The following is a 24,313-nucleotide window of genomic DNA, read 5'->3' as shown; positions in this document are numbered from 1 at the left end:
AGTTCTTTCCCACTAATGTGGGTCAGAACTGGTCTTTTTAAAAACTTTTTTTCTTTATTGTTCCCTGCTACCAGCTAATGGAAGCAAGGGACACCCCTGCATCCCACCCATTACATCAACTAAGGGGAGTGGGGGACACACGCTGCTCTTTTTAGTCAGTGTAATGATAGTCAGGATTTTTGTTCTGTGCAAGGGTGCAGTATTTGCGACATTTTGGTACATTCAGGCTTGGACTGGCCGATAGGGCAATGCCCAAACCAAAGACACAAAATGCTAGTGTGGCCCAGTTTTTTTTGGGCCAGTTTGATAAGTTACTTTATCGTTCAGCTAGTAGTTTTGACCTGTGTTACTGAATAAATATTCTTTAAAATGCACAATTTGCATCACATTTTATCAGAAACCTCCACCTTGCGTACTACTCAAACGGTCTTTCACAAAAGGAATGAATTGCCATTTGCAACTGGGCCAATTTTTCACTGGAGCCCGAGACACTTTTATGCCCCAGTCCTACCCTGGGTGTGTTTCCCTTTTTCATTCCTCCCTTAACTTTTTTAAAAAAATGTCAGGTTGGAGATCACACAGTTTGAAGACTTCTTCTCTAGACCCATATTTACCTAAGCTTGCCTCTAGAGAGCCAGTTGCTGAAGCAGGGCCGCATTTGTTTAGAAAGCGTTTTATCAAGGACATTTGAAAATTTGTGGGCCTTTTTAATTCTTTAGATAAGTCTCAGGCTCCCCTCAAAAGAGTATTTGGGGTCATATTTGTGGATGGGTAAGGAAAAAAAGGAGCTATTTGCCTGGCTGTTTATTTTAAGGATTCCAGAGAAAGGCATGTCCTACCCAGCACATGTTCGAGGACTTCCAGTCGTTTACATTTTTCCCCAATGTGGAAGAGGATGGTGATCCAGATCATCCTTTTCCTTCTTTTCAATGAAATATAGGGGGCAGGTTAGCTGAGTTTTCCCATTCTTGGTACAACATCACTCGAGGCCCTTGGATTCTTCAGACGATTTGAGGGTGTTCACAATATATTTTACAGGGAATCTGTTCAGACCTTGCTTTCTGTTCGGATTGTTTTTGCCCCCAAGGTACTAGGCTGTCGGGAACTTTGAAGTGCAAGGCAATTTCCCTAAAGGAAACTGACAACAGAAAATCATTTTTGAAAGAGTGAGTGAGGTGCTTTTCACATATGTCTCCTATTGGGTTTCACCTCTTGCTCGCTTCCATGATGTAATGGGCGCCCCTTTAAAATGTGAAATGTAAATAACTTCTTGCGCACCGAGAGAAACTACCATTTCTACGCCCTGTTAATAGATTTTAGAGACTGGATTGTCGATGCTATGGACTTTTTGAAAACTATATGTAAAGTAAAAAATAAAAAATAAATGATTTCATCCTTTAAAGACATGCAAGTGAACAGTGTATTAAATCATATATTATCTGATCAGTATGAAAAAACATGCAGAAAAATGCATATTACAGTTGGAACTGTGTCGTATATACAAGAGTGTGTTTGGAAGCCATAGAATTAATCAGGCTGCAGAACATTTATAATGAAGCATGATTGAAAGTTCCATTGTACTTTGCCATGCAGTTAATCCTACTCTGAATAATATTGTATTTTATTTAACTTGAATGAGACATGTAAAAAGTAGTTTTGTAAATGGTAAACTGTGTATTAATTTCTCTACTACTTGCAGCTAATTGGGGCTGACCTAGTATTAACCTCACCTCCAGAGGTATCGGATAAATTACAGAGGCCTGTCACATACATCAAACTCTAGACCCTCATAAAATCCATTTGTTAAGGTCATGAGAACAGCTTATCAGATATACGTTCAGCCAAAGAAACTAGCCTTGACATGTATTAAATATCCTGAAGGGGAATGTACCTGGGATGTATCAACAGCCTCTTTTGGCCGAAGTCAGCATTTCTTTATTTACAAACTGGATAGGAAAGTGTGTGGAGTTTTAACCCTAGAATGTAATTGTTTGAAAAATTATATCTTTAGAAAGGAAGGTCCTACCAACTTAAAAGAAATTGCCTTCTGTAGCTAGCAATTAAATCGTCCATCAGATATAAAATTCACGTAGTGCATAATGGAAGAAAATGAAGGTAAATGGGGGAAAAATAATTATGGAAATGTACATCGCACAGCGAGATTCCACATTTTGAATTGTGTGTTATGTCTGACAGAATCTAATTAACTTTATTTCATTGAAGTTCACATCCAGAGTTACATTGTTAAATATAAATGCCTCTCCATAACATGAGATGGGAAATTCCCTCCTACCTCTGCAGTCATTGCACTGGTGGAAGCCACATCTCAGTTACAAGATATGGGGAGGAACGAAGGATATTAGTATTAATACAAGGAGATGAATATTAAAGAATATTCCTGGATTCAACTGGCGATGGCTGGGGAGCTGTGAATTTAGTTCTATGTGAAATGTCCTACTATTTAAGGCCGCACACCAAAAGACATGTTATTTTGGGCTGTTGTTTGGTACGGCCCTCAATATTTTGAAATGTCACTATTTCCCCTGCACCCACCCCTTAAAACCTACCCATGCCCTCACTATTGGTTCTCTCCTGATCTCCTATTTGCGCCGCATCCCTCGTTAGCACCACTTAGTGACCCTCTATTCCCATCACATTATGCACATAAGCTGACACTCATATTTAAATGTACATGCTGCATCCAGGGTTCCCGTCTTCTGCCTGTCTGTGCCTTGTGTGTAGCAGTGGTGCAACAGTTCGCTTTCGAAAGACCGCTCTGGGTCTTAGAGCAGTGTCTCTATCGCGATTTAGTTTCTTTATTTCTTTCTTTTTCATTCAAGTGAAAAGGGGATTTTCATTTGATACTGTGAGTTGGAAACTGGTTCCCTGGCAACCTGGAGAGAAGAACCCTTTGATGAACAGAGGAGCAGACCATGGTGGAAACTGGGTTCCAGACAGCCAGCTGCAGTAGACCTTGATGAACGAATGAGGTCCAGAATGAGGGTTAGCTGATTACCCAGGAATGAGAAGCTATATTTAAAATGTAAGTAGCCTTGAAATAACCCCACATTTCCCCTCTAGAGTATCCATGGTAAAATCCCAGGAGTCAGAGAGGCTGGGAATTAAAATGGAATGCTAGAGTCATCATCAGCATCAATGCTAAAGTGACAAAGATACAGGTACAGTGGTAAATATGGTGCCCTGCATCTCCCATTTACATTGCATCCCAAATGAGATGTCATTTACTTAAAACAATGCATTTTTAGATTGAGAAGGGCAAATTAAAAAACACTGCATTTTGTGCACTTGAATACAGAGGTTTATTTTGCAAAATTAAGCACATCAAATGGAATCATTGGATCCTACCAGCATAGACATACAGAGTCCATCGTATAGTCCTCAGATACTATTGCACGACAAAGTATCATTTACATTTGCAGCTGGTAGGAGACTATGAATTAGACATTTGCGCAACCAAAATGAGCACAGAGAATGTATTCTATTAATAGAAAATTTAGTAAAATCCTGAACCCCTGCAGCCCTTATCATTGAATGCACCGACATACTAATGCAAAAAGTGAAAGGGCAAGGATGCTTTAACATGGTAGCTGTGACTCGAGAATATACATTGGCCCATTAGGTAACTTTGAGGAAGACCTATCTAGCCTCCTCTCGAATATCATCAAAGATTCCACTCAGCTCCTGTTACTAGGTGACTTTAACCTGGGATTTAATGACGACACAGTCAAACAGGCCCACTCCATCCAATCAATCCTAATCGATCATGGCCTTACCCAACAAGTTTTAGCCCCTACACACACAAAACGACGGACACTAGATTGGATAGCTAACCGAAACTGCGCCATGACCATATCCAACATTTTACCACAAACGTGGACTGACCACCACCTTATTTGTTCTCATCTACCATAGAGCCTCCCAAACTAGACAAGATTACTTCAGCTCCGCCTATGCCTACTAGAAGCAAAAAAGAAATCACAGCTGATAAACTACTTCCTCACCTCCTACCTGTCCTCTCCGCTAGCGCCATCAATTCTGACCCTAACATGCTAGTTGAGACATTCAACAACACTATGTCAAAGGCCCTGGATACTATTGCCCCTATTAAACTGCGCAAAAGCAAACGACAATCTCATCTTAACACCTGGTTCACCCCCTACCTCAAGGAATTACGGATCCAAAAACGCAAACTCCAAGCTATCTGGAGGCATACACCCTCAGTTGAGAATAAAACCTCACTTGACAATTCGGCCAAAAAATATAAGAAGGAAATAATCCAAACCAAAAAGAATACATTCAATGAGAGAATTAGCAAAGCTAACTCTAACTCCTCAAACTCTTCTCCATCCTCCGAGAAATGGAAAACCCAATCACACCCACAGATAATGCCCCCAAGGACAAACAATGGAGCACTAGCATCCAAAATGCTCTAGCTAATAAAATCACAACTCTTCAAACGAAAATTGCTAAGAAGAAAGCATCCCTAAATGACACTGGAACCCATACCTCCCACATGGCAGATATACCTAGAATAGTCACTCAAAGCAACTGCAAACCATTCAGTTTCTCTAACATATCTATACTGGAAACCGAAAAGGTGATATTATCCTTGAAACCATCCAACTGCCACGGTGACAGCTGCCCAGCACAAGTCATTAAGGATGCAGCCAGAGACCTAGCACCTTTCATCTCTAAATTAATAAATTCCTCCTTCAGATCTAGCACTATACCCACTAGCTTTAAAGAATCCTGGGTGCTGCCTCTCCTGAAAAAACAGACCCTTGACCCAGCCATCCCAACTAATTATAGGCCCATTACTACGGTACCATTTCTCCTTAAAATCATTGACAGAGTAGCTTACCTCCAGATCCAAAACTACCTGGAGACAAACCAACTACTAGGATCACGCCAATCTGGCTTCAGACCACTACATGGTACTGAAACGGCCCTAATCGACCTTAAGACACAAATCGACGTGTTGAAGGAAAGGTAAAACAGCTATGCTCCTCCTCCTTGACTTATCGGCGGCCTTCGACCTAGTGGACCACGCAGTGTTATGCAACCATCTAGCATCTGCCGCCCATTTCTCAAGTGAAGCTAGAGCATGGGTACAATCCTTCCTAGCTAACCGTACGATAAGAGTGTTCTCCCCATTAGCCTCAGCGGACCCAATACAAGGTTCATGTGTCTTCCCCACAATGTACAATATATTTACTAAGCCACTCTTTGACAAACCTGACAGATTGGGGGTAACTTACACCAACGATAAGCAGATCCTCATACCACTATCTGGCAACTTTGTTGAAGACACAGCTCTAGTAAATAAGATTTACCTCATCATTCAGGCATGGATGGCCTCACATGGCCTCTGCCTGAATGACGATAAAACAGAGATACTGATACTGGGTACCGACTCCAACCTTAAAAAACTCAGCCCTAACTACAGTGTCTTCAATATAGACGGTAATATAATCAAAGTGGCAACGGAGGTAAAAACACTAGGCTTCTACCTTGATTCCACTTTATCTTTCAAAAAACAAGTTAACGCTTTGGCTTCCTCCACAGCCTACACTTGCAAATTAATCAGGGCCTGCAGACCCTACCTGTCCACAACCAATTGTATCACTCTAGCCAATGCCCTAGTAATGTCCAAACTGGATTACTGTAATGCCCTTCATGCGGGCGCCAATAAAACTGTCACTAACAAATTGCAAATATTGCAGAATAATGCTCTTGGAGCAGCCCTTGACATACCCCGCAGAGCACATATATCTAATATTAGGAAAGACAACCACTGGCTAAAAATCAATGACAGAGTTCTCCTTAGAACACTATCTCTCACACATAAAGGACTGAACAACACTGCGCCCCCCTACATCTCGGCTAGACTGACTAGAAAATCCTCTACTCACCATACCAGAGCCTCTATCCACTCCCTACTTGAAACCCCCAGATTTAGACTAATTAAAGCAGGCGGAGCTAGCTTCCCTGTTAGAGCGGCCTGCACTTGGAATTCACTCCCCATGGCATTGAGAGCTAATCTACCCTACTCTAGTTTCAGGAGTAAGGTGAAAAGCTGGCTCTGGATTAACGACAACTAACCCACTGAACCTGGCCCTATCATTGCGCATAACTACCTTTGACTCCCCCGATACCAGACCTATGAGAGGGATTCACATTCCTGTATTTCTTGTATATTTGTATATTGGTTTTGTATATATGTTAATAACTCATATAATGCATATTCTGTATGTATCCTTTTGTATGTACGCAACCTTAAGTCTAAGTATTCTTGTAACTGCTGCGCCCGGCTACCCCTGGGTTTTGGAGCGCATTATCAAATAATAAACTAAACTAAACCAAACATATTCAGCCCAAAAACACAGATTGAAAGTTACACATACATGTTAATTGAAAGATACATACACATATTCTGAGAATATTACATACATATGTAAGAATACCCTGCACCAAATTTAATACAGAGAACCTATTCTGATAGATTAATGGTGGGTGTCATTTGGGGAAATGAAGATTGTATTTTGATGTCTTGAAACAGAAATGTTATGCCTCATGTTGAATCACTGAAGATCGAAGCAATCATAGAAGGAGTGCATTTAGAATGCCTAGTATCTTTTAGAATATATATATATATATATATATATATATATATATATATATATATATATATATATATATATATATAAGGAAATGAGTGTTTGTGTGTGAACCAGTAGTACAATTCATCTAGGCTGGGGAAATTGTTAAGGGGGCAGGGGACATCAGGAGTTGGGCGGAGCAGGTAAAATGCAGCGGTAACGACAATAGTGCAGCATTACCCCTCTGCCCAATCCTGAGGTTGGGCTAAAAGTGGGAGGTTTACCTCCAGTTTACTGCTGGAGGTAAAAACATCCCCTTTCTGCCGATTACAGCGGCGCGAACTGCGCCACGATAATAGCACGCAGAATGTCCCATTCGGTCCAATTGACCCAACGTTAATGGCCATTTTCCGCCCCCTCCCCTCTGCAACTCGGGATCTTGCGCTCATAGCGCTGGACCGAGTTGCAGTAATGCAATTTGCACTGGCGGCGACTTACCGCCATACTTCTGATTGAGCCCTGTTTATGAGCCCATAACATTGTAGTGATTTCTTTGATAAAGCTGGCAACCTACTTTATTTGGATTGAGGTTAATTCCTTTAAATACATTTCGAGTTTTGAGAAATTACTGTCTGTTTATTTGACAGAATCCATAATTTAAATATAAAACAAAAAATCTTTCACAAGACCTGTACAAGAAGGAAGCCATCAGAAACATTCCTATAAATACTACAGGGTTGCTGAGCAACATCTTTGATGAAGAAGATATAGGGGTTGCAACCTGTTATCAATCTCAGAGAATTCAATGGTTTCATACGATCCAACCACTTTATGATGGAAGGCATTCTTCTGTTGCGGGTCACCTTGCCTCCAGGGGATCTGATGACTAGGATGAAGCACAAAGATGCATTTCTGTTCATGGTCCCCATCAGAACTACTTACCATTTTTGGGACAACAGGAAGTGGATGTTTGTTTCTCTCCCCTTTGGTATGTTGTTGCCGCCTTTGTGTTCAAAGTGATGAAACCAGTAGTGATGGCCCCAGGGCGAGGGGGATTCGACTGTTCATTACCTAGACAACAATCGTTAAATGTCACTATCCAGAGCCACAGCAGCCCATCATCTACAGATCATGGTATCTCTCCTTAAAGAATTGGGGTTTGTAATGAATTGGGGAAAGACCCATATCGAGCTTGGCGGTCAGAGTGGTCCTCTGCATACTTAGATTATATAGCTATGTCACCCACCTTGTTTAATCAATGCGAAGAAATGATGGTGTTAGAGAATGACGAGAGTGACCATAGGAAACTCACAGCAGTATTAAAGGTGTATACTCGGCGAGCAATGTAAGGAACTCATGGTGGCAACAGTAAAGACAGATGCAAGTGATCACAGTTCAAGGGTGTTTATTAAACTGTATAGGTAGGTTAGAAAAACGCCTAATCTAAAGCTAAATTTAAGATGGGTGCAAACTACAACCATCAAATAATAATAAGGCAGTTCTATTGGAGTCTAGTCAATTAAAAGGGGCCTATACTAAAACACCTATGCCAATCCTTACAACTAAATACAAAAAGAGTGTAGGATAGGGTTCACAAGAAAGAAAGAAAAGTGCTCACAAATGATAAGTAAGGATGTTATAGCCGGGAGGTCTCAGTTCTTCAGTGGTTAAGTATTTTTTCTACAAAAAGTATTTTAACCTCCGAGGACCTGATGTGTTCAAAATAACAAAACAAAAGTTCCTCTTCCATATGTAAGTTGGGTGATGGCTTTCACCCCTGGTTCCCCCTCTTCCAGGCTCAGACCCCTATCAAATGGCAGCCTCCTGCCATTGGGTTCACTATGACTTTTATTCAAAAGATTTCACCTGTTGCATTCACAAGTCTCCATATCTTTTTAATCAATCCACTGTGGACATCCCAGTGGCGGGTTCACTCTTGTCGACAAAATGTTCATTGGGGCATCATGCTTCACCCCGTTCTGCAGGCATCCGTCAGCCGGGTTCATGGTTGCCAGCTTTTCACAGTTCCTTTTACTTTCTCACAATACAGGATTTATTTCCCTTAGCTTTCCAATTACTTGCCGGTCAAAGATATTTGACTGTACAGGGGGTTTTACCCGACCCCTGTATGACCACTTTGACCTTTTCATTGTAGCTCTCCTAAGGCCTTCTGGTATCAGTAGTTTCAACAATAAGGGGGATCAGCCAGAGTCTTTCTAGTAATCACCCACGTGGCGCCGGATCCTTCTGCAACTGACCTTTCCCCTGCAGTGTTAACAGTTCTTTGAACAGTTCTTTGATTCCCCTTATTTTTCCATGTGCCACCTTTGTTCAACACAGTTCAGTTTCTCATTGGTTCTCCCTCCGACTCACCGGCTGTGATGAACCGCTTGGCTTCTCTTGTCTCTGGAGTCAAGGTTTGTACCACGATAGCAAGCGCCTCTCCCCGTCCTGGTTATCAATGTAGGAGGGCTACGGGTACCGTTGATATCTGCTACAGCACATGTCGGCTATTGTTTGTGGTCTTATGATTCCTTCTACAGAGGCTTCGCGGGCCTGGGTCGAAAAGGGAAAGGCTGCTTCTCTCCTTGTTGCCCCTTTGGTTCTCGAAAATGTTCTCCTCTTGAACTGCCGCTGTGGAATAGCTCTCTTGTCGTGTGCTCTCATGCTCCACCTTTTATCCTTGTGGGGGAAGGGAAAGGGCCGTCACATGTGTGGGGTTATTATTAATTGCCCGACTCTATCTGACCCTTGTGTTGGGACATGTCAGGTAAACAGCTCTGGTGTTAGTCCATTGTCTTTCATGATGTAAGAAAGTGTTTGTGTCGGAAAAGTGGAGGGGAGCGTTTCCAAGCATCCTACGTGGTAGGATGGGGGAAAAGGGATTATAAGAAAGGGGATATTGTGTCTCACCTGTCAGCGTCTCACTTCCACTCCCCAAGTACCCCGCATCCAGGTGATCCTCCCACACTGGTCCACCCCCAGGAACTCGATCCAATTGCAATGGCTGTGCCCAGGCCACCTGGATGACAGATCCCTGGGGACTAGTCAGGGAGACACCTTGGGGTTTCTCACAGGAAGTAATCATAGCATGAGTGGATTCACAGTAAACTCTGCTGGGAATAGATGATCTAAATATGTAGGCAACTTGAACGGTTTTAACTATCAAGTGTATCAGTTCCTTGACGATCTAGCAGAACGTGAAAGAGCAGCTTACTGTGTACCCTGTGTACTTGTGATGCAAGAGGGTGACAAGTAACAGTAGGTACAGTGTCTGTAGTAGCACGCAGCCCTTTGACACAGTGATAAATTAAAAAAGAAATAGCTGAGAAAAGAAATCTGTGATTTAAAAGAAGAGGCGAGAATATGCATCTCTATTTAGCCAGTAAGAAACGCCTTAAGCAATGCTTTAAAAACTTGCTAAGCTGTTATAAAGCATGCATAGCTCAGAAAGAGGGCTGGCAGATGCTTGAAGTAATAACAAAAAAAGACTAGAAATTTTTGGGAACTGATTCCAGAGCAGCAGGACCAAATGGCCTATCAAACGCGCTTTTCAAACTGGCCCCGGAGATGTGGGCTAATATCTTATTCAATTTGTTTGAATCTGTATTATTGGCTAGGAAGATACCACCTTCATGGCTTTCCGCAACTATCATACCGATCTATAAGAGGGGCGATAGATCAAGTCCTCTTAATTATCGCCCACTCTCTCTCATTGATAGTGACTGTATGATTTTTGCGGGGCTATACCCAAAAGATTTGAAGCAATGAGCAGCTGACATTTGGGCATCTGCAGAAATATCAAACAGTTGCCATAGTCTTACAAATCACGAACAGTTGCCACAGTCTTAAGAGCACTTATGGTGCGATTCACAAGGAGACTGTGGAAACGGTATGCCTATTAAATTACCATTACACGTGTAACCTAGTTTCAAGACTTATCATTTGCCTGTGCTAGACGCACCAGCGTATCAAGTGAAAACTATTGCCATCCAGCGCCAACACAGGCAGGGCTCTCTTCCTCTACCTTACCATACGTGTCCTTGGGGGCAGTGTCCCGCAGGAACCCTGAACTTGGCAGCAGGAGGCACTACAGAAATCGGGAAAAGATCAGCGCAGGGATACGTTTTTCCTTAATGCTCTCGCCATCACTCTCCATAAAACAAGAGGATCATTACTCATCTCAGTACAAAGCAAGTGGAAACAACGGCAAAGCAACATCCAGCAGGGAAAAAGATGGAGATAGTTTAAACTGCTGTGCACCAAATGGGGGCATGGTTAAGAGGGCTTTATATAGCAGGGCACTTTATTGACTTAACCCCAGGGAAAAGGAAAATTTACAATTGGGCACAAGGGTCAGGTGGAACATGGGCCCAATGGAGGTGGGGGGAAAGAAAGAAACGGGAAGTCACAGGTATAAAAGACCTGTATGAGCAGGAAAGAGTGAAAGATGTTTGGGTGAGGTCAGGAGGTGTGGAGGTGGACCAAGAGACCAGACAAGAGTATTGAAGATGTAGCAGAGTTCTTATGAGTCTTTGGAGTAATTAGATGAAGGTGCAGGTGAGGTATTGCATGTAAGAGAAGGTGGTACCAAGTGGAAAGAGTGGCTGTGATTGTGAAAGTCTATGGAAAAGTGAATGGTGGTGGAGATGGGTGCAGAGGCATAGTGGGAGATTTTAGAGGGTGAAGATATAGTGGGAGAGAGAGGAAGAAGTTGTAGGGGGAGAGTTGGAGCTAAGAGGAAGTAGTTAGTGGAAGAGGGAAGTGTTAGAAAGGAGATGAATGTGAGAGGGCCGGAGGGACAGAGGAGAGGTGAGACGAAAGCAAGAGAAGGAAGCAATTGAAGAGGTAGTGAGAAGACCGGAGCGAGAAGGTGGACAGAGGAAACAGTGAGAAGTGAGGCGAGACGGAGGGAGTAGGAGGAGAAAGGACAGTAGCGAGAAGGGATATGTAAGGACAGAGAAAGGAGTCAAATGGAGTGTGAGGGTGAGGGTCTGAGAAAACACAGGCATCAGTTGGAATATCATTGTTATGATCCTTGTGGGATAACTAGGCCCTTAGTAAGCTCTGGAAGGAGTCAGATAGATGAGGCCTTCACCTTTAGGCCCTCCCCTCATAGATAGGTGAGATTAGACAGCCGGGGCTACTGATATTTAGAATTCATGCTAACCTTTGGTGCTTAGGAAGCCTGAGTTAGGGTGGAGGGAGCCCATGGCAGGTTCAGGGACCGGTTAGAAACACCTCTTGGCCAAGTCCAGTTTAAAGTGTGGACAATAAAAACTCTTGGACCATCTATGGAACTCTTGAGATTCTTAAGGCATTCAGTGACACACTATACAAGCCGCTCTTCAACTCCCTTGGCAAACTCACATCTGCAATGGGGATACAAAAATCACAAAGCCCCGGGACAGACGGGCTACCAAATAATCTATTTCAGCTCCAACCTTGATCTTTGGGCCCCTTTTCTCACACAGGTTTTTAATGCATTGTTCACCATCAAGCAGACAGTTGGAAAAATAGTCTTATTGTGCCGATCGTTAAGAAGGGTAACAAGTACATTGCATCCTCGTATCATCCCGTTACCCAGTTGGACGGCACATCTAAGCTTTTTGAAGGTGCTTCATTAAATGGAGTGGAGGACTGGGTTAGGGAACACAATTTCCTCGCTAACACTCAGCTGGCCTTTAGGGCAGGCATTGGTACAGTCAACCTGTACCTCAATTTCTATCTCATCCTGGCAACGTATGTACTTCTTTTGGGCTCTCCTTTCTATGTGGCCTTTATGTACCTGAGTTCAGCCTTTCACCACATAGACAGGAAACTCTTCTGGGCAACTCTGGACCAGACGGGTATACCAAGACCACCTAATCTGGATGATGGATGTGCTCCATACTGATTCCAAAATCTGGGTCCTATATGCTAAGGGGGGATTGACTGACCCTATAGAGGTAGTGAAGGGTGTCAGGCAGGGGTGTTTTCTCAGTCTCCTACTTTAACTTCTATATTAATTCCCTTATACCTACTCTGGAAGCCAGAAATGCTGATGTACTTCAATGTGGGAGCAGAAGGCTACCCGCCAAGTTATGTGGCGTGTTTGTCATGGCCACAGGCCCCTGAACACAAAAACCACACCATCTAGTGATGGGGGCAATGGGTCACTTGACTCACTTATGTCCCTTTGGGACCCATAAACACAGGCGCCCTGGCTGGACTCAGTCCTGGCGCCTTTGGTGCCAGGTTCATGTAGAGATGTGAGCAGGAACACTTTATTTCAGTGCAGGAGTGCTTTTATTTTACAAGAACTTTCCAGGAGCTGAAAGCCTTTTTTCCAGAGAACACCCTCATGTGCTGACTAATGGGGTGTGGCTCCCTAGGCCTGGTCTTCATGTGCTGACTCATCAGGTGTGGCAGGGAGGCTGAACCTGGTTGGCGTGGCTTCAGAATCTCAGCTATATAAGCTGCTCATCCTTAAGGCCGGTGCTTCGCGTTACTGTGCACTCGCGTGCAACGTGACACTCGCCGCCGCTTGGACCAGTTTACTTACCTTTGAAACCAGGCGTTCTCCTGCATACTCACCTCCAGGAAACCGATGCTTCATCGCTTCGTCTGCAGACTCATCTCCTGACATCCAGTGATCTTGATCCCGACGCCGCAGCACCGTGCTCCGCATCCACGAACTCGGACCCTGTGAAGAAGAAAGACAAGGTTAGAACATCAGTCCTAGGGTCGCGCCGCATTTGAACCCCGTGCACATCCTAGTTAACTTGCCAGCTACTGTACCTCTGCAGCTTCGTTCCTCATTCCCTCCGGCTGCCGCCTCAAGCTGCGCAGCTTCTGCTGGGCCGGCAACATCACCTGCAAGGGAAGAAAGCAAAAGAGCAAATATCAAAAGTGGAACGGACAGCAATACAAGACAACAAACTTTACAATACAACAAAAACTGACGAGGAAAGACAAAGGCAAACAGGAACACTTACCTGAAGTATAGTGGCTTAGTCGCAGCAGGACTGGACTACCACGTGCAAGGGACCAGTGAAGGAACTCAGTCTAGATCATACAAGCGCCCCTGCCAGAACCAGCAGGACAGAGTGCTCGCCCAAACTAATCAACAGGAGCAGTATCACCTTTTACCACCAGTTACCACATAAGCGCAGAGGGCGAAGTCGGACCCGAGCAACCTCACCCCCGGGAGGGCTGCAACCGTGCCCCAACGCCTCCGCAGAGACCAGGTGAGCGTAACAGACCTGTGTGGGCCAGCAAAGAGGGAACTGTCACTAGGCTGTTGCTGAAGAATCTTTTGAGTATGGGAAACTGCCTCAAAATTAGTTGGATTATTTTTATGAAAAGGGCCCTGAACTGTTTGCGTATGGCTTATCATTTTGAAAACCCAGAAAGTATTGCCAGCCTGTCCACCCAGCTGCTCAAAGATACATTCTTCAGGTTTTGAAATAACATCAGGGAGGACATGAATTGTGTCCTACTTGTGGTTCCTAACTCTTCCCACCGGACTCTCCTGAACGCCTAAACTCCTTCCTTTTAAAGAGTATAATGTGTAAATGGCCGAGAGCCCAAAATTTTGGGGATAGGTTTAACCTGTGTGGCAAGAAGGAAACACTGATGCACTTTGTGGTGTTCTGTCCATTTTATGATGACGTCTGAAAAATTTTCTTACTGGGCGTGCTCAGGACTACCGTATTTCATCTCTGGAGACCGGACTTTTTGTTTCTGTTGTCTCTCCCTGATACAGGCTTTGCTTTTGCCCTTGCATGTTTTTTTAAGACCGCATGGCAACAAAAAATGAAATTTTTTCACCAAGATGGCTGTGCTATAATTTGTGTATCATGTATAAATCAGATGCCTTGCTATTGTAAATATTATTTTATCAAAGTATTACTTATTTTATGGGCATGATATCTGACTAATTGTGATTGTATGCTTTTTTCCCTTATTTACTTGTCAGTTTATCCTATGATGTGGTTTACTGTTAATGTGTTGTTTGATGGATCTTTGTAATCCGAATAAACAGACTTCTTGGACAGAACTCCCTCTGCACAAGATCAGGGCCATCAAGAAGGAGATAAAATCAGTACTGACGGGCCAGCTAATATCTTTAAGATCACTAGCTAGGATTGTGGGTCTAGTCTCTGCATCGATCCAGGCAATTCTTCCAGGCTCTCTTCATTATCAAAATCTTTAGGGGTTGAAAACCCTTAATTTCATGGTTGGCCTCAATTATGCAGAAGCCAGGACAGAATGCCAAAGGTGGTCAGACCATATGCAAGTGTGCAGTGGCAAGGCAATCGTAGTCTGAGGCTATTCTCTTCGATTGGGGCGCATGTTGTGGCTCCTTGTCACAAGGGGAGGTGGGCTCCCCGGGAGAGGAATCTTCCAATAAATTGTCTGGAACAGCTGGTCGGATATTTTACTCTCAAAACCTTGGCCAAGGACAGCATCAACTGTTTAATTCCATTAACAATATGGAGACATTTCTGGCCGTACACTATGCCAACTAGAATGGGGGGAACAACAAGGATTTGAGCAATTTCTGCCTGGCCTGGAAGTGTGTAAGCCAGACCGAGTATCTGGCATGCTTTCACAATACGATGCCCAACTGTAATTCTGGATACTTGAGTGACATCAGTCGATTTTTCTGAAGATTTACCATCTTTCTGGGCCTCTGGCGTTAGATCTCTTTTCTCATCTCAATGCCTACAGTTTTTCAGTTGGAGACTGGCTCCAGAAGCAACTTCTGTGGCTGCTTTTCAAAATAACTACTCAGGAATCGGAGGTTATGCCATCCCACCATTCCTGATTACTCTGAGACTGTTTCAGCAGGTGAGGATGCAGGAGAACTCTGTGGTTCTGGTCGCTCTTCTATGTCCATTTCAGGAGTAGTATCTGACCCTGTTTGAAATGTCCATTGGGATTTCTCAACTTTCCATGTGTTTCAATGTTCTGTAGGACCTGGATGGGGTGTGGGAGGCTAACCTGTTTGTGCTCTGGGGTCCTTCCAATTGGTAGTGTGGAAGATTTTTATAATTTTTATTATGGTATTTATTGAGTGCGGACCTAGCTTTAAGAAGCAACGGAGCACTTTACAGAGGTATGCAACCATACGGATGCATAACAGGGCACTTTTCAGAGGTAACAACAGAACAGATATACAGTGGGGGGGACAGAGGAGGGGGACAGTTGAACAGGGTGGTGGGGAAAAGAGGGGTTGATGGCGTCTAGTGAGTCAGGTGGCATAGGGCGAAGTGATGGCCTTGGTGTTGAGGATGAAAGACTCCTTGAAGAGATGGGCCTTGAGTTCTTGTCTGTATTGTAGGAGCGTGGGGATGAGTCTGATGCTGATGGGCATGAGGTTCCATAGTCTTGGGGTGTACGCAGAAAAGTCCTGTTTTCTGGTCATTTCCTTTTTGCAGCAGTGGATTTCAAGTCTGCATGTGTCCTGGATTCTGGTGGTACGCTGTCTGTCGGAGATGCTGAGTTTCTGCGTGAGGTAGCTTGGTGACTTAAGGGCGACTGCCTTGTAGACGATGCAGCAACACTTGAAGGGGATTTGTGCATGCAGTGGGAGCCAAGAAAGGTCGATGAGAGCAGGGGTGATGTGGTCTTATCTACGTAGACCCTTGATGAGACATGTGGCTGCGTGTAGGACACTTCTCAGGGGCACAAGGGAGGACGACGGGAGTCCTTTGTGGCGGGTGTTGCCCTCATCCAGGTGGGATAGGACCAGTGCTTGAATGTTGGATCTAAAGCTGTCTGGAGGAACAGCTTGACTTTCTGCAGGAGGGGGAGCTGATGCCAATCTGTCTGAGTTTTCCTAGCTGTGTGTGTCTTGAAGGAGAGGTGTTTGTCGATGTGGAACCCGAGGGACTTGGCTTAGGGGGTGAGCTCAGGTTTAAAGCACTCAGAGTTCATGGTTGATAGCCAAGTCTGTATGTCTGGGTGTTTGTTGGTGTTGGTGAGCAGTAGGAATTCAGTCTTGAAGTGGGTTCAAGTTTGCACTGGACATTCAAGACTATCAGCGAGAGGCAGGTTTTGAGCCTGTGGAAGATTTCAGGGGTTCCTGGAAATGTCGAGGGACTATTGGCTACAGCATCTTCCATTGCTAAGGAATCTTCGACCCCTGGAACTTCAAAGGGTTATGGAATGGCATGGGGAGCTTGGGTGTGCTGGTGTGTGGGGTGAGACTTGGATCCCTCTACGGCACCTCCAGTAGAAGTGGTCCATTTATGTTCTAGTCTTTTTGAATAAAACAAAGCATTTTGCACCACTAACCTAGAGAGATCATCCATTTCAGCTGAACATGTCTTGTTGAAAGGGGTATTTATAGGTAGTCACCCTTTAGTACGCCGCTTTCTGAAACATGTGAAATTCTGATGCTTCCGGGCCCCAAATATACTCTTTGTGGAATGTCAAATTAGTCTTCAAGCTGTTAATTTCTTGGCATCCCAATGAACAGTTATCCCCCAAACTGACAGTGCTGCTTTGCCTTATTTCTTTCAGAAGAGTTTCAGTAACAATCCTTTTCTCCATTGGTCTATGTTTTAATATTACTAGACATACTAAATGGGGTTCTGCTACCATTTGTTTTTCTGCTTTTCCTGACAAAGAAAATTATGTGTTGTGAAGTGTTCAAACCAATGCGAAAGATCCACAGCCGATCTCAGGAGTTTGACTCAATCGCAGCTACTGATTTCCTTCCGAAAACCGTTTGGCCCAGTCTCCTCTACTATGCTGCCCAGATGGGTCGGATGTGTCATGTCCCTAACTGATATTGACATGTTGATATTTGGGGTTCATGCTATGGCATTTAAGACTTTTCTAGCAGTTGATTCCCTGCAAGATATATCGAGATCAGCTGATCAGTCCAGCGATTCAACCTTTATGGCATTTTAATTGTAATTCAGTAATGCAAGCTCTGCAAGTGGTGGTAAATGTCCTTTGAACGTGCAAGATTGCAGCCTCCGCTTCTTGCCCTAAAATACCACTTTTTTTGTTTTTTAGCTGTGTAGGAATGTCATAATTTTATTAAAGCCATAAGAGGAACAGATTTTTGAAGCACAGATTTTAACCCCCTTTAAAACTCTCCCTCGTTATTTCATGGTTAACGACTTTTAAAGACGTCTGAATATCTTTGATAGAGATTATAGTTGTTTGTAAAACCATATTTACCTATGTCTGGTAAAAAAAAGGATTTGATGAAAAGCAAAGAAAAGGAACTGGACATGCAACGCCGATTATTTACAGACTGTTAATGATGCGATGTATCAAAACACCTGGGACCACGTTGTGCACATTGAGAGGGTACATTTCTGTTTTTTCTTGAGTTAACTGTTTAATACATCTTTGCTGCTGGCAGTTTAGTAAAAACGTTAATTGCAAAATCTATGCTTCTGTTAGCTTTATATTGAAATTACGATTTTCCTACACAGCTAGCTAAGAAAATCAATATTTGTGATGTTGAGATTACTTACCAGTAATCCCTTTACTCTGAGCCCTTCCGTATTCCTCAATGATTTAGGCATCTGCTTCCCAGACAGACAACCTCCTTTTTCCATTGCAATTGTAAAGGCTCCCTTTATAAGGGTAACTCTTGACTCCTCCCCTGCCTTCAGAGCAGTATTCGTGGTTGTCACATTCCTGACTTTCCTGTGAGGCTTACCCCCAACTTCCTACAATACCCAGGAGAGTTCTGCAATGAACAGAGCTCCCTCAGGAGAATTAAAAAGGTGGGAGAAAAACTGTTACCAAAATGTGGAAGGACCCCCAGGCTGTAGAATGAAACAAGGAAAAGATTGAGAAAAGGAAATCGGAGCAGAAAAAACAATGATAGGATGTTTTGAATTACAGCTACCTGGGGTTTGTAGATGAAGTCCTAGACCTATTTGATAGGACACCTCCCTGAGCACTGAGTCCATACATAGGTCCTGAAACCGTATGAGGAAACGAGGAACAACAAAGAAAAAATATCCCAACACAAATTGCCAGACTGTGTGTGGTGTTAATTGTTGTTGGTTATTATATGTTGTAAAACAATAGCGAGTTAAACAAAAAACAATAGCGAGGTATCGTAGTGTCTGAAATATGGACAACCTAAGGGGAACAGAGTGGACTAGAAGTCCAAACAATCCAAATGGTCACAGGAGAGGTATTGTAAAAAGCGTACAATTTGTAGTTAAGTAGAGTGCAATATGTAGGTTTCCAGGAAGTCAGAAGTCCAGACAAATCCCGAAGTAAAAGTCCAAAAAACAATTCCAAAAATAACACGTAAAATGATGATGCAGAATGAATCTGGTAGAACAAGCCAAAGTCAAGCACAAGAAGTGACTAATACAGATGGAGGAAGGGGTGGTAGAGGGGAGAGGAAGGAACAGAACAGGAGAGCGGCTGGAGTGGATGGTGGTAGAGGGGAGAGGAAGGAACAGAACAGGAGAGCGGCTGGAGTGGATAGGAGCAGAGGTCTGGGATACAACGGAGCACAAACAGGAAACCGATTACACGAGAACTGTACAAATGGCACAACTGACACCAAGAAGACCCCACTTGTTGCAGAGCAAAGCTTTCATCCACCAACTAAACATCCTTTGTGGCCGACGTGTCATCAGGTATTTAGCTGACTGGCGTGACAGACCATGCATCATGTGTTGCTGCAAGGCCTGCTGGGAAGTGTAGTTCTTCCAAGCATGTAGCCGCCATAGTATTCGCCAATTCCATATGTACGGCTGAATAACTCTGAGTATCCTCCCTCAAGGGCCCACCAGGGGCCAACCAACAGACAGCCGCATGCAAGTATGATGATAGAAACAATAGGACGCTGTGAGACAGGTTCCCAAGACCGGTCAGAGCCTATCATCTAGAATAGCCTGTATCTCATATTCCTCAGATTCACAACCTATATTGGGATATGTTTTTGAGGTAAACATATGCCAAGAGGACAGGTTTTCAATAGAGATATGTGGAAGACCGGATGTACCTTCCAAAATTTGGGTAAGGATTGTAATGCCACCGGGTTAATTATATGCAGTACAGGATAGGGCCCCATGTATTTGGGCAACAATTTACGGGTCCCAAGCAATTCCAAATGCTGTGTTGACAACCATACCCAACCCCCCCCACTTGATATGTGGGGGTTTCAGATGTATGTATGTCAGCCCAACGTTTCTGAGTTTCCTGTGCAGTGATGAGGTTCTCTTGAATTTTTGAATGAACAGTATGCATGCATCGTGCGGTCTCTGTTGCTACGGGCTCTGTACTGTTTTGGGGCAGTGCCTCAGGGAGCATTTGTGGGTGACACCCATAGGAAGTAAAAAAGGTAGATACTTAAGTTGAGGAATGGAGGGCATTGTATGCAAACTCTACGGTCCCAATCAGTAATAGCCAATACTCTTGGTTGTGAAGACAAAAACATTGTAGGTATTGCTCCAAGATTTGGTTCAGGTGCTCAGTTTGGCCATCGGTCTCCGGATGATAGGCAGATGAATAGAGCAAGTCGAAATCTAACAAGTTTACTAATGCTTTCCAGAATTTGGATGTAAACTTTGTTCTTTGATCTGTTACTATGATGAAAGAATAGGCGTGCCAGCTCAGCTTTATTGGGCAATCCCTTATAGGCTATTAAATGTCTCATCTTTGTAAACGAGTCTATGACTACCAAAATGGTATAGTGTTTGTTAAATGAAGGTAGTTCTACAATGAAGTCCGTAGATAAGGAATGCCATGGGTCATGGGAACCGCTAGAGGTCGCAAAAGCCTAATGGTTTACCAGGTGATTTCTTGCCCTGGGCAAAGATAGCACATGTGAGGAGATATTTGCGTGCAACAGCTCTGATGGATGTCCACCAAGCCCAGCGGTGCAATAGATCCAACGTCTTCAGAAAACCCATATATCTAGCCAAGTTGGTGTTGTGATACCAAATTAAGGAACGTTGTTGGAGTTCCTAAGTGAGAAGATAACAGCAGCAAATGCCAACTAAGAAGTTCCTGTTTTTCTTTTACCACTTTGGATATCTCTTTTTGGCAGACTATAGTTTTCCACGCATATAACCACTGCAACATAGCCAAACGAGAGGTGCAGAGGCAGATTACGTGTTCCGGGGCCACAATATTTTCTTTCACCTGATTTACTGTATTGTTGGAGCAGTATTTACGTGAAAGCACATCTGCCTTCCCATTCTTTATACCAAGGTGATAGGAGATAGTGAAATCGTAGCCAGAAAAGAGAAGATGTCAGCAGACCTGTCGGGCATTAGTACACTTTTCTGTGCTCAAAGTCTGTAAATTGTTGTGATCTGTTAATACTTGTACAGGGTGCTTAGCCCCTAAAGAATGTTTTTTCCATTCTTGGAGGGCATTTACAATAGCTAATAGTTCTTTATCTATGATCATTTAATGTCTTTCAGCAGGGCTTACTTTGCTTGAGTAGAATGCGACCGTAAATGTTGAGTTTGGCCACAACATTGTGACAGAACTACCCGATGACTACATCAGAAGCATCTGCTTCTACAACAAACAGGGCTTCTGGTTTGGGATGTAACAATATGGGAGCCGTTGTAAACACAGCCTTTAGTCAAATGCTTTCTGAGCTTCAGGTCCCCATCTAAAAGGCTGAGACATTCGGGTTAGTGTAGTGAGCGAGAGAACGATAGATGCAAAGCCTTGTATGATGCATCTGTAGAAGTTTGAAAAATCCCAAGAAGATTGCAGAGCCTTTATGGTTGTTGGCACCGGCCAGGATAAAACTGCCTGTACTTTAGTGGTGTCCATAACCACTCCGTTAGTCATTCAATTGAACTCTATATCTTGTTTAGTGGAACATGGCAGATTAAGAACTGATTAAGAACTTCCCTGATGTGTTTGATGTGTTGTGTTAGGGATGGAGAATAAATCGATATATAATCAAGATGTATGATGACAAAACATCCCGGAACACGTCAGTAATAAAATGTTGAAACGTAGCTGCGCCATTCAGGCCCTTGGACATGACGGAGTACTCTACTGCGGCATTCAGGCCCTTGGACATGACGGAGTACTCTAACAAGCCGTAGAAGTACGAAAGTCCATTTTCCACTAATCCCCAGTTCGGACATGGACCAAATGGGAGGGCCTGCATAAATCCAGTTTGGTATACACAAACTTCCCCTGTACTTGATACAACAGCACCAAAATAGGGGGTGGCGGGTATCCATTCCTAATGGTTATGGCATTAATTCAACATCTTTTTATTGGCATATGAAATAAACTTCCATAATTTCCATACAGTTGCAACCACATAATCTTGACACATTAGAATCCAACAGAACAAAATAAATGTAGAAAAGAACAAACAAAACAACTCAACTCATCCAAATATGAGAGCCCCCTCCCTCTGACAAACCCCTAACGGCCTAACACTATAACAGCCACTACAGTCTACATAGGCTGCAAAACCAGAGCACTGTAGAGACGTCCATGTTGCCAAATCCATACTCAGCTAATCAACAATAATCTACTTATGACCTCAATGGGTCCATTCTCAGAAGAGTACAAAAGTCCTTCCAATATAACCGACCACTCGGATCCATTTGCCATATTTACATTGGAGTACTGAAGTACGTGGTTTGAAGTCTAATCAAAACCTCCAATTCTGCCTTGGACCATTTCAAAGGGTCTCTCTCCCAGTCTGTGAACAGTCAGTCGAACTAAACCAACGTGTAGCTATGAGCCTTGTTGCCAGAATTAGAGCCAGATCCACCATTTTATTCAGCTCTTTTCTTTTTTGCGCCGATGGAAGTGCACGAGCAGGAATATCCATGTGGCCCCCCCATTGCATGAATTCGTTCACTACCACCACCCAAAATGTTCTGAAGTGCTTACATAGCCACAGCATGTGAAGAAAAGATGCAACCGCCTCCCCACACTTTAGAGAATCCGCAGACCTAGCCGGATTCATTCTGTGTATTATTATCGGCGTGAAGTATGCCCTCTTTAATGCATTATATTGAACCAGCTTCAGGCGCGCATTACCAGACACTGTTTTTGTGCATAAGCATACAACATTACATTTGTCATCCTCGAATACCATGTCCAAATCCTTTTCACAGTTCCCTTTGATTTTAAGTACAGGGTTCTTCCTGTTCCACAAAAGCATATTATGAAATGTGGGGATGGGCTGGGGTCCCCACTCCAACCTGTAAGGCCTGACACTAAAGGGCTATATACCAGCTGCTCAGGAAACATGAACCAAATCTTACGAGTCCTGACAGTGAGCCCAGCAGAAGAAAAAATGACCCTTGCCCAAGTCCCACTCCATAGGAAGATCTGTATATGAAAACAAGTGACCATAAACAAACAAATCCCCCCCCCCCCCCAAACAGAGAGACCCTTCATTGCCCATTTCAACAACACCCTCCTACTCTGCGTGCCCCGGACATCCAAGCTCCTACTCAGGGAGATATTAGCGGAATATGGGTGCATCACTTCTGTAATTTTGTAGGCCCGTTCCAAAACATGTTTAGCCAGTCATATCATGTATGCCCATGTCCTGTTCTTGTCTGAGAGCCATAACACTTTCTTGAGAATATATGGGTGAGCTGAACCTGCCAAAAGCCTCAACTCAGGTGACTCTTGGTCCGATAACCATTGTGCCACAAATTACAATTGGGCTGCCCAATAGTAGCACTGAAAGTCTGTTACCTGCAAACCCCCTGATTGATATGTCCTCTGCAGAGTGGTTAAAGTCACCCTTCTGCGCCCTCATACCCATAGCATCCCTCTGATGAGGGTATCAAGTGCATGGAACATATCTTTAGGAATAACAAATGGGACATTTTTAAAGTAATATAACAAGCGAGGTAAAAGCATAATTTTCGTTGGTGCCACTCCACCCATTAAAGACAAAGGCAACGTATTACAAAAGGCAGTTTTATTTTTGTAGTCCCTTAATTGACTTCTCAGTGTTCTCTTTATGTGTATTGTGAAGAATCCTGCGTATCCCTCACTGAAACCCAGCTTAAAGTCTCCTCCCAGGTGGCCAGGTGAAGGCAGGCGATTCCTGATCCCAACCCTGGAGGTGGTGTACTGTGGGAGGATCACCTGGGTGGAGACAGGGCCCAGGAAAATGAGGAGATTCCATGGGAGGAGACAGAGTATTTTTCCTCTGACAGGGAGATTCTTACCACTGTCAGAAGAGGTTTAGGCTTATTGTTGTTTTAATGTATCCCAACCTCCTATTAAAGGGGTGGTAAACCCTAAGGTCGTAACACCAAAACATATTATAACAAAAGAAAGAATCCCTAAAATCAAATGCCCTCTTTTGAAGGGTCAGTAATGCAAGGCAGACAACTGCTTGTGTTTTTCGCAGAATTTAACATTTTATTAAAAGAAAAAGGTGCAAATAAATCCTTGCTAAACCTACTCTGTCAGGGAGTTCCCTACCTAGTCTAAGAACTAAGGGGCTCACTCATAAAATAAACAAAACTGGCCCTCACACTAAACAACAAACATTAAAGTAAATCATAACATGAATAAGTAAATACCAACCAACCATTAATGGGGAAGGTAAATCCCTTCCCCAGGATTGTCAAAAGTCAATTTTCCGAAATGTTCAAAAAGAAAAGCAAAGTCTTGAACCAGTTCTTGTAAGCTCCAAATGAAACACAAGTTCAACAAACAAAACTCAGTTCTTCAGCTTTCTCTTGGAAAGTTCC

Source organism: Ambystoma mexicanum, chromosome 4p, assembly GCF_040938575.1.
Source record: "Ambystoma mexicanum isolate Mex_15411 chromosome 4p, UKY_AmexF1_1, whole genome shotgun sequence".
NCBI lineage: Eukaryota > Metazoa > Chordata > Amphibia > Caudata > Ambystomatidae > Ambystoma > Ambystoma mexicanum.
Note: the sequence above shows the minus strand (reverse complement) of the source record.